Source organism: Rhinopithecus bieti, unplaced genomic scaffold (genome assembly GCF_001698545.2).
Source record: "Rhinopithecus bieti isolate Rb0 unplaced genomic scaffold, ASM169854v2 scaffold_61570, whole genome shotgun sequence".
Lineage (NCBI taxonomy): Eukaryota > Metazoa > Chordata > Mammalia > Primates > Cercopithecidae > Rhinopithecus > Rhinopithecus bieti.
This window is the reverse complement of record NW_016823413.1, coordinates 215,881-226,720: the sequence shown is the minus strand read 5'-3', so window position 1 is coordinate 226,720 and position 10,840 is coordinate 215,881.

Here is a 10,840-nt window from a genome sequence, read left to right as displayed (position 1 = left end):
ACTTAGGAAGAGGAACAGATAACTCTGCACCATAATTTCAAGAAGCTATGGAAATACGGAGAGGTTAACTCTGGGGTGTAAGATGCTTTAATTTTTTAATAAAAATATTTAGATTTCTCATGAAAGAAAGCCAAGCTGCCATTCAGGGTCAAGCTGACATTATTGACCTTCATTTTTCCTGCTCCCTGGACTGTAAACACCCTCACTCCTACCTGCATTCTACACAAGGGTCAAAAAAATAAAAAATAAAAAATAAAAAAAATAAATCATGGCTGTGACAAAGTCTTCAAGGTTTTTATTTCTAAGGAGAATAGGGGAAAGTTGACAGGGAATTGGGACATAGGTTGGGGGATATTTGTGGAGGAAGCAAGGAAAAAATGGAAGGAATCAAAGGTCTCAGCATTGGGGAAAGAGAAGAGATGTTCTCATTGGAGGTGGGGAAATGATTGCTGCCATTTAAGAGGAGTATCTTTAAGAGATGGCTGAATGGCCTTGTTTTTCATGACTTAGCTGGACATCATTTACTCTAACTAGAATTTTACCCAGCATCCTGTTTGACTTTGGTTAAAGGGGACAGGGAGGCAGATTTTGCCTGTGTTTGTGTTTTAGAGCTATCACAACGAAATACCGAAAACTTAGTGACCTAATACAATATAAATTCATTCTGAGTTACAGAGGCAGAAGTAAAATAAAACAAAACAAAAAAATCAAAGTGTGGGACAGGACTGCCCTTCTCAAGGGAAGAATTCTTTCCTGCCTCTTTCTAGTGTCTGGTGGCTCCCAGCAACCCTTTGTGTTCCTTGGTTTGTAGCTGCATCACTCCTATCCCTGTCTCTATGGTCACGTCTTTCTCTGTGTATCTTTGTGTCCTCTGTTCTTCACATAAGGATACTAACATTCATTGGATATAGGGCCCACCCTAATCCAATATGACATCTTCTTAACCTAATTACATCTACAAAGAGTCTATTTCCAAATGAGGTTTCATTTATAGGTACTAGAAATTAAAACTTGAATGAATCTTTTTAAGAGACATAATTGAACCCACTACAGACCAGAAAAAGAAACAGGGTATGGCCTCTACCTAAAGTTGGACCATCAGAAGCGTGAGGATAAAATCAGGTAGCTTAAGCAGGGAAATCTTCTGTGCTCAGTTTCTATAGCAGCTCTTTTCCTAATTCCTTGATGAAGGTGATGAGGTAACAAATACTTTGACTTGTTGCCCACCTGAACACATCATCAGAAAATCCATAGCCACCTTCTAGAGTATCCTTTAGGTCAGTGGTTTTCAAACTTGAGCATGCATTAGAATCACCAGAAGGGCTTATTAGAACACAAATTGTTGGGCTCCACCTCAGAGTTTGATTCAGTAGGTCTGTAGTGAGGTTCCATGATTTGCATATCTAACAAATGTTTAAGTGATAATGCTACCAGGAACCATATTTTTGGGGCCGGAACTTCCCAAATTGTAAAGTGTATATTTATTATGTTGAATTTATGTTAAAATAATCCACGTGATTTTTTAGGAAGTGGCAACAACTATCAATGATGAATATGGATTAATTTAATCCTACATTTAATCATATTGATGGAAAATACAGAATTAACTTGAGGAAAAAATCTACATGAGAGAATAGTAAGATGCTAAATTTTTAAAATGTACTTCCTCCAGAAAATAGAGGATATGCAGAAAAAAGGATATGACTTCTTTTCATCTGTATTTGTTACCCACAGAATGATATGCAAAGCAATTTGCATCCATGAAATAAGTAATTTACTAGGTAGAGAGAAGATTCAGAACAAAAACATTAAATATGTTTATAAAAAAAACCAAGAGGGACAAAATAACAATAAAAACTCCACTCAAATTAGTTATCTGAAATGACAAGTTGAATTATTTCTGAATGTAAAAAAAAAGAAAAGAAAAGGAATTAGTGAAAATGTGACATGGAAGTGTGATCCAAGGGTATATTTATAAAATTTAATATGTAAAGGCAAAATGTGAAAGAAGCAACAATCAAGAAAATAAAATGAATTTTCCTTAAGGTGACTGAAGAATCAAGTTTTAAGATTATAAGAGGGCAAAAGAAGAAGACATGAAAAGAATATTTCTTTTTTAGAAAAAGTAATTTTATTAAATTTCAGGAGGGCAACTGTTATATAAGCTTCCAGAGAGCAAACAAGTTAACGACAAACCGAATAAAATTAGATTATCTTCAAAATAGAATATATTAAAATTCATACCTGTTATTGATACAGGAATGCTGGGAAGGGAAGAGCATGGTCCTTTAAATAATATGGAAGCAAGGGAAGGGAAATGCTGGGTACAGGAGAGCATAGTTCCTGGGTAGGGCTCCACCCCCACAGACCTAGGTGAGGATAGGCCTTTCCTCCCCAAATGTTGCATTTCCCAAGACCACCCTGGCCCACCATACTCCCATCCTGGGCCTATAAAAACCCAAAACCCTAGTTGGCAGACACACAAGTGGCCAGACATCCAGAGAAATACATCGTCGGAAGAAGAAAAGCTGCTGGTCGTGGAGAGTAACACCCCAGCAGAAGAGCACACCAACACCACCAGCACTCCCGCAGGCCATTGACCAGGTGGAGTTTGGCCAGGGCAGTTGGAGGAGAGCCAGGGCTGTGGGGCTGCTGAGAGGCCCAACTCCAGAGGAAGACCTTCTCCATTCTGGCTCCCCCATCAGCTGAGAGCTACTTCAACTCAATAAAACTTGGCACTCATTCTCCAAGCCCATGTGGGATCTGATTCTTCTGGTATACCAAGGCAAGAACCTGGGACACAGAAAGCCCTCTGCCCTTGTGACAAGGTGGAGACTGTAATTGAGCTAGTTAACACAAGCCACCTATAGACGGCAAACTAAGAGTACCCTGTAACACACACCCACTGGGGCTTCAGGAGCTGTAAACATTCATTCCTAGAACCTGCTGTGGGGTCAGAGCTGGAGCCCCACAGCCTGCCTGGCTGTATGCTCCCCTAGAGGTTTGAGCAGCCGGCCACTGAAGAAACAAGTCACACCCCCATTGCACACCCTGCAAGCAAGGGGAACAAGGGAACTTTTCCCATTTCATTATCAAGAGACAAGAATTGTGATGTAAGAAATCCCATTACTGGGTATATACCCAAAGGATTATAAATCATTCTACTATAAAGACACATGCATATGTGTGTTTATTACAGCACTGTTCACAATAGCAATGACTTGGAACCAACCCAAATGCCCATCAATGATAGACTGGATAAAGAAAATGTGGCATGTATACACCATGGAATACTATGCAGCCATAAAAAAGGATGAGTTCATGTCTTTTTCGGGAACATGGGTGAAGCTGGAAACCATCATTCTAAGCAACTAACACAAGAACAGAAAACCAAACACCTCATGTTCTCGTTCATAAGTGGGAGTTGAACAATGAGAATACATGGACACAGAGGGAAACATCACACTAGGGCCTGTCAAGGGATGGGAGGCTAGGGGAAGGATAGAATTAGGAGAAATACTTAATGTAGATGACGGGTTGATGGATGCAGCAAATTACCATGGCACATGTATACCTATGTAACAAACCTGCACATTCTGCACATGTACCCCAGATCTTAAAGTTTAATTAAAAACAAAAAGAATTATATTCAAACAAGTAAATAAACAAAAATCACTGAAGTGTGAGAACCAATTAGCTAAATTATTAAATGAGGAAAGAATCAAGTATATAACACTGAAATGTACTTTAAGGGAAAAAAAATTTTGAAAGACTCAGGACAATAAGAAATCAGAATATTTTAAATGGGAAATAATGACAAAAAGCTGGGATAAGAAAAGTAGTAAAGCGTTTTTATGTATAATCATTAATGTAAAATATGTATTAGTAAATAAAACTATTTTGAAGGGAATTATAAAATGAAAAAATGTGGTATAATAAAATCAACTATTACCTGAAATAAAACTCCAATTATTTCAAGACATCTTAGGATATAAGAAATGAAGCAACCATAAAACATGAAAATGAAAGTGAACTGAAAGTGAACTGAAGTCATAGTTGATGAGCCACACACAAAAATCTACATATGTATTATGGCTGAAATAGTACTCACTAGAAAAATTGTAGTCTCAAGAAATTTCATAAGAGAGGGAATGGAGAGAATGCATTAACTATGCATTTAACCAAATTCAGAGGAATATAGATTTAAAAATGGGGTTAAAATATGTGTTAAAATTTATGAGTAACTAGACATAAAATTTAAATAGGTTATGGAATTTCCAATCCAACAGAGGAAGAAACAACAACAAATTAGTCATCTATTGCTGCATAACAAATTACCTCAAAAGTCTGCAGCTTAAAATAACATTCTCTCAGATTCCATGGCTCACAAATCCAGGTATGGTTTAGTTGAGTGGTTCTGGCTCAGAAGCTCTGAGGTTGTAGTCAAACTGTCAACCAGTGCTGAATCACCTCATATGGGACAGAAACTCCATTTCCAGGCTCACCAACTTGGTTGCTTGGAAGCCTCAGTTCTTCACTGGCTGTTGGACAGATATTTCAATTCTTTGTCATATCTACTGCATTGACTGCCTGCATGTCTTTAGCACATGACATTTGGATTCTTCCAATGAGTGATAAGAGAGAAAGAACAAAGATCGGGGTCTGGGGAGAGAGAGAGAGAGAGAAGAGTGCCCAACCTATTATTGGAGGTGATATGCTGTCTATTCTCCCTTGTTCTGTTCACCCCACAGACTGATCCTGGTTCACTGTGGGAAGGAACCAAACAAGGTTGTAAACACCAGGAGGAATCATTGGGATCTTATAGGTTTACTACCACAATAAGCAACCACAGAAGTTTAGTAATTACTGTAAAAATGGGAAATAATGAAAAGGAGACAATAGACCTAAGACACAGAAAGCAAAAAGGAAGGAAAGAAGGGAGGGAGGGAGGGGAAAATAAAATGTTAATTAACCACAGAATATGTGAATAATTGAATTTTTCCAATGAAAGACAAACATTTCCTAATGGATTAAAAAAGAACATTCAGCTATGGGTTGCTTACAATAGAAACATTGAAACTAAAATGACACAGAAAAGTCATAAATGAAAGGATAAATCTACGTATGCCAGGCACATGTTAAGCAAGCAAATAAAAAAGACAGGAAAATGTAAACATTAGGCCTTTAGACAAGGCTGAACTTAAAGAAGCATTAAAAATGATAACATTTTATATTGGTAAAAGGTTTAGTCCTCAGATCATATATAATAATGGTAATATTAAACTGAATACATAGAATTCACATAAATACTACTCCTAATATAATAGTTCTTCTTGATACTTCTACCATAAATCTTATAAGTACAAAGAGAGCCAGATGAAGGCATAGAGTGAAAAATATTAATGCACTTCTCCCAGTGTAGAGCTAGACCTCAATAACAAATGACACCAATATCTAACACCTTAGAAATCTAAAGCAGTCACGTAAACTGAAAGTGAACTGAAATCATAGTTGATGAACCACACATAAAAATCTGCATATGTATTATGGCTGAAATAGTACTCACTAGAAAAATTGTAGTCTCAAGACATTTCATTAGAGAGGGAATAGAGAGAATGCATTAACCATGCATTTAACACAATTTTGAATGCAAACAGTAGAGAGAAAACTGTAAAATAAACAAAAGAGGGTAGATTATAACCTCTATGAGGACAGGGATTTATTCTCTATCTTATTTGTTACTATATCTCCCGCACCTAGAACTATGTCCAGCACACTCAAAATAGATAGAATAATGAAACCCATAGAAATTAATTAGTTTTAAAAGTTTACCTTAATAGAATCAACCAGAAACCAATATAATAAACAATCTTTCTGCAAAGGAAAGAATCCAAATATCAAAGGTGTAAATAAGAATTGAATACATATAAACATATCACAATCAACTTTTAAATTTTAAAAAACACTATGTGAAACAAACATGTACAAGAAAATAGAGGCTGTTGTGTTTAAAGTTTGTTTGTAAAACATCTGTATTTAGAATCATTAGGAGAGCTTGTAAATCTCTTCCTGAAGATTCTTATTCACTGGGTGTATGGTGGGACTTAGGATTCAGTATTTCAATACACTTGCCTTCTACCCCAAGAAATTCCTATGCACATTTAAGTTTAGGAATGTTTAAATCTGTGTGGATGTTGAAAACCTGAAAGGGAGAGGAACAACCACCACAAGAATGGAAAATAATCTACTGTGATGATGTCCAGTCCAAGAGGAGTCAACAAATGTCAGCATAGGCAAGAGATTGCTCACAAAAGGGGAAAGAAAGATATGTAAATTGGCTGTAAACATGGAAAGATACTCAACGTCATTAGTCATAAAGAAAAATGCAAACTGAATCATAGTGAAATACTGCCACCAACCAGAATGGCAAAAACTGACAAAACCAAGTGTTGGTAAATATATAAAATATTTGGAATGCTCATACATTACTGGTGGGACTATAAAATGTTTATAAGCACTTTAGAAAACTGTCAGTATCTAATAAAGCTAAATATATGCCTGCTATACAACTAAAAAAACTAATTCCAAAGATATACTCAAAAGAAATGAATCTATATCCCATAAAAGGCACAAAAAAATTCAAAGTTTCATTCATAACATTCAAACATTGAAAATAGCCATCTAGAAAGAAAAGGATAAAGTGTGGTGTATTTATACAACCGACAATTAGAGTAACTTTTTTTAAATGAACAACTGCTGCATGCAATACAGATGAATCTCAGACATGTTGGACAAAAGCCACATACAAGGACATGTATATGAAGTTCAAATACAAGCAAAACTAATCTCTAGTGATTAGGGTATAGTCTGGGTACAGTGTATAATGTATAGTCTGGGTATAAAGTTATCTTATATATAGTACTTAAGATTTATATACTTTACTATAGATATGATATATACTTCAATGAAAAATATATTTTAATCCACAAATAGTACATGTATTAACTAAAAATTTCTTGTTAATGCTGTTTCAAGATACTTAATTTGTATTGCCATTAAGTAGTTTTCTATCTATGTTTAACAAACACTGCCCGTTTCTTCTCTTTCTAGCCAGGTAAGTGTAGGAAACCTACTTACTAATTATCTGCTATTTCACTACCTTGATCTATTTTCTCTGGGAATTTTTTTCTGATTCTCAACAGCTTAATGAGCATTTAGAGTTTTAAGTAGTCTGAATAAATTTGTCTAAACCAAGGCATCACTTTGAAGTTCAAAAATCCATTGAATGACTAAGCATTTATATGTCATCCAAAGAGTGTGATTCAAATTATAGCAGAAATGACAGTCAAATCTAGTAAAGCAATGTGACAGACAGAAAACTAATCTAATAATATCTTCTCATCACTTTCTAGCAGTGCCAGATTAAAGTGATCTCTAATGCCTTCATTACACAAGACTCTCCCATACTCTGAGGAGCCCAGGAAACCAAGGATATTGGCCTAATCTTTTGTTCTAAGTGAGAACGTTGTGTGCCCTTTGCCATTACTTCACTGAAGACAAATATACAGAAAGTAATATACTAATTTCATTCAAGAAGATTGCCAAAAATATAATTTGTATGATAGATTCCCCTATAATATACATTTTAGGATAAAACAGTCGTTTTACTTAGACTGCCGTAACACTACCATAGACTCAGTGACTTAAACAGATTTTTTTTTCTGAAGGCTGAAAGTTTGAGATCAGAGTGCCAGCAAGGTGGGATTCTCTGCCTCCTTGCTGTCTACCCACATAGTCTTTCCTAGATGCATGTGGGGAGACAGATCTCTTTCCCTCTACCTTCTTATAAGGGCCACCAATTCTATTAGATTGGTACCCCACCCTTATGACCTAATTTAACCTTAATTACCTCCCCAAAGCCTTTTCTCCAAGTACAGTCACGTTGGAGATTAAGGCTCCAATATATGAATGGATTTTAAGGAGACATATTTAGTCCATAGCAACAGTGTAGTAGTTGAAAGAGGGAGCTCTGGAGTTAACCAGATTCAGACCACCAATCTACCATCTCTTAACTGTAGGACCCTAAATTCTCTATGATACACTTTTCTCACCTGTAAAGTAAGATAATAGTACCAGCCTCATAGAATTATTATACTTAAATGAATACATATACAACTACATAGCACATGGTAATTATTTTATTTAAAAAAATTTAAAATCTCAAAAGCTTTTGGCATATCAGTGGTTTTCGTTACATGAATAAATTATACAGTGGTGAATTCTGAGATTTCAGTGTACCCATCATCAGATTAATGGATGTTGTACCAAATGTGTAGCATTTTATCCCTAGCCTCCCTCTCACTTTCCCCTTTCTGAGTCTCTAAAGTCTATTATATCACTCTGCATGCCTTTGCATACTCATAGCCTGTCTCCCACTTGTGAGAACAGTTTTTGATTTTCCACTCCTGTGTTACTTCACTTAGAATAATAGCCTCCAGCTGCATCCAAGTTGCTGCAAAAGACATTTCATTCCTTTTAATGGCTGAGTAGTAATCTATGGTGTATATATGCCACATTTTCTTTATCCACTCATTAACTGCTGGGCACTTAAGTTGGTTCCACATCTTTGCAATTGTGAATCAGGCTGCGATAAATATACATAACAGGTGGTACTTTTTCAATAAATATTAGCTTGTATTATTAGGGTAATCTACATCATGTAGGAAAATATCTTAAAAATATATTTGAGGTGTCAGATAGACTTGATTGTATTGTTAGGTTAAACTTGTTTTAAAAATATGACCTTGTAGCAATGCAGTGAAGTTAATATAGCAATGGTTTTCGTTTTTATGTCAAATCAGCAGCATCTGCAAATATGTTATAAATGCAAATTATTGAGTCCCACCCAGACCTATTTAAGCAGCTCTCTGGGGGTGAGGTCCAACAGTCAGCATTTTAACAAGCCCTCTGGGTAATTGTGTTGCACACCAATATTTGAGAAACACAGTAAAAATGTGAGGCAGTCTTCATAGAGAAGCACTATTTGGTAAATCCTTGGCATAGAACATTGAACTTCCTATGACTTAGCAACTTGATGTATTATTCGAATTAAAATGAATACAGGAAGGATACAGAAATGATAAACCATGAAATAACTGGAACATAATTTCATGCTACTGATGAATAATGAAGAAACAGACATCTATAGGCAAATAAATAAAGCAAATTTGCTTAAAATAAAGGCTTTTGTTTTGGTTCCCAGCAATTTAAAAGTGAAATCTACTTCAGAGATGATAGTGTAACTTCTGGTATCTCCCTCAAATCTTTAGGGTTTATTATTAAAAAAAGGAAATGTCACATGAAAACTGTACCTCTACAAGATTTTTGCAAGCCATTTATGTTTCAGGCTAACCTCTCACTTAAGGGCAACCGCATTTGATAATATAGTTGCGCAAAGCACTTAAGAACTAAAACCTACTTTTGCACGATCCTACTTTATCTCTGTATTTGGCTTTGTAAATGTGCTTCACTTTGTTTTCAAATGGCATTATGTCATTTTTCACTTGGAGAGTTGATAGTGATTGATGGAAAGCATTAAATTAGAAAGACCTGGCTAGAGTCCAAGTTGTCATCCACAGCAGCATCTCCAAGGCACTAAAAATGAATTTTAAAAAAGTCAAAGCCATGAATCTGTTTCATAGATAAAATGAAATGGATCAAAGATTTCAATGGCCTATGGCTTGCCACAATTCAGCATGAAAGTAAAGAAGTGATTCATTGTTCATATTAATCTTATATCGAGTTATTCATCAAAAAACCCTCTTATGACCAGCATATCAAGAGGCTTCATTGTTTTTTATTGTTTTTCTCACTTAATATACTAGAGAAAACTCCTCACCATTAATTCAAGATTTGTTTCTTAGTTATTCACACCTAACCTAGGGCCCTGGTAGTAAAAAGACTTTTCAAAATTAGGGGTGGGGATAAATGAGTGAGTGGGTAAAGGGGTATAAGAAAAGTGAGGGAGCAAAAGAAGAGTGAAGGTGGGTGGAAACCTTGATGTGAACCATCTTTAATATTCTACAATTCCGGAGAATAATTTATTCTGTGCAAATGCGACAGAATCTTCTTGCCGTAAATGAATGGAGATACCAGTTTATGCACTTTCCACCTATCCAATGAGTCTTTGCCAAAAAGAAGCAAAATATTGTGATATGCAAAGAGTGGATATTCAAAAAAAGGCTTGGTTATGAATTCAATAAGCAGGAGACCAGGAAAAAACTCTTACCTCTCTCTACTGATGTCTGAAGAGATATCTTACATATCTCAATTGGGTTTCTATAGTATTGTAAAGGGTTTCCTAAGTGTTTGAGTTACTGTCTTATTACTACAGTACATTTGGTGACTTGTAATAAGCACTTCATTTACATAAGAAACAAGATATCCTACAAATGTTTAATTAAAATTTTATTGCAAATGGAACTGAGGTTAGTGGTTTATCAAAAATGTATTAAGTTAGTAGTTAACTAGATTATGGCTTTAAACACATGTGCATTATATAACGACATTTGTACCAGGATTTCGGAGTTACTGTGTCATGCTAATGGATTGATCATCCTAACCATTTTAATTCTAAAGTCCAGTGGTTGAAACATCAGTTTGATTTTAAATAAAATTCACTAACCATAAATATCACATATAAATCAAAATGGTTTGCTTTAGTTAACAACTTAACACAAAAACATTACTGAGATATTAAACTCACAAGAAAGAAATTCATAGTGGAAGTAAAACTGCTCACAGCCTATCATTTTACAATAGATCATTTAATTTTAATCAA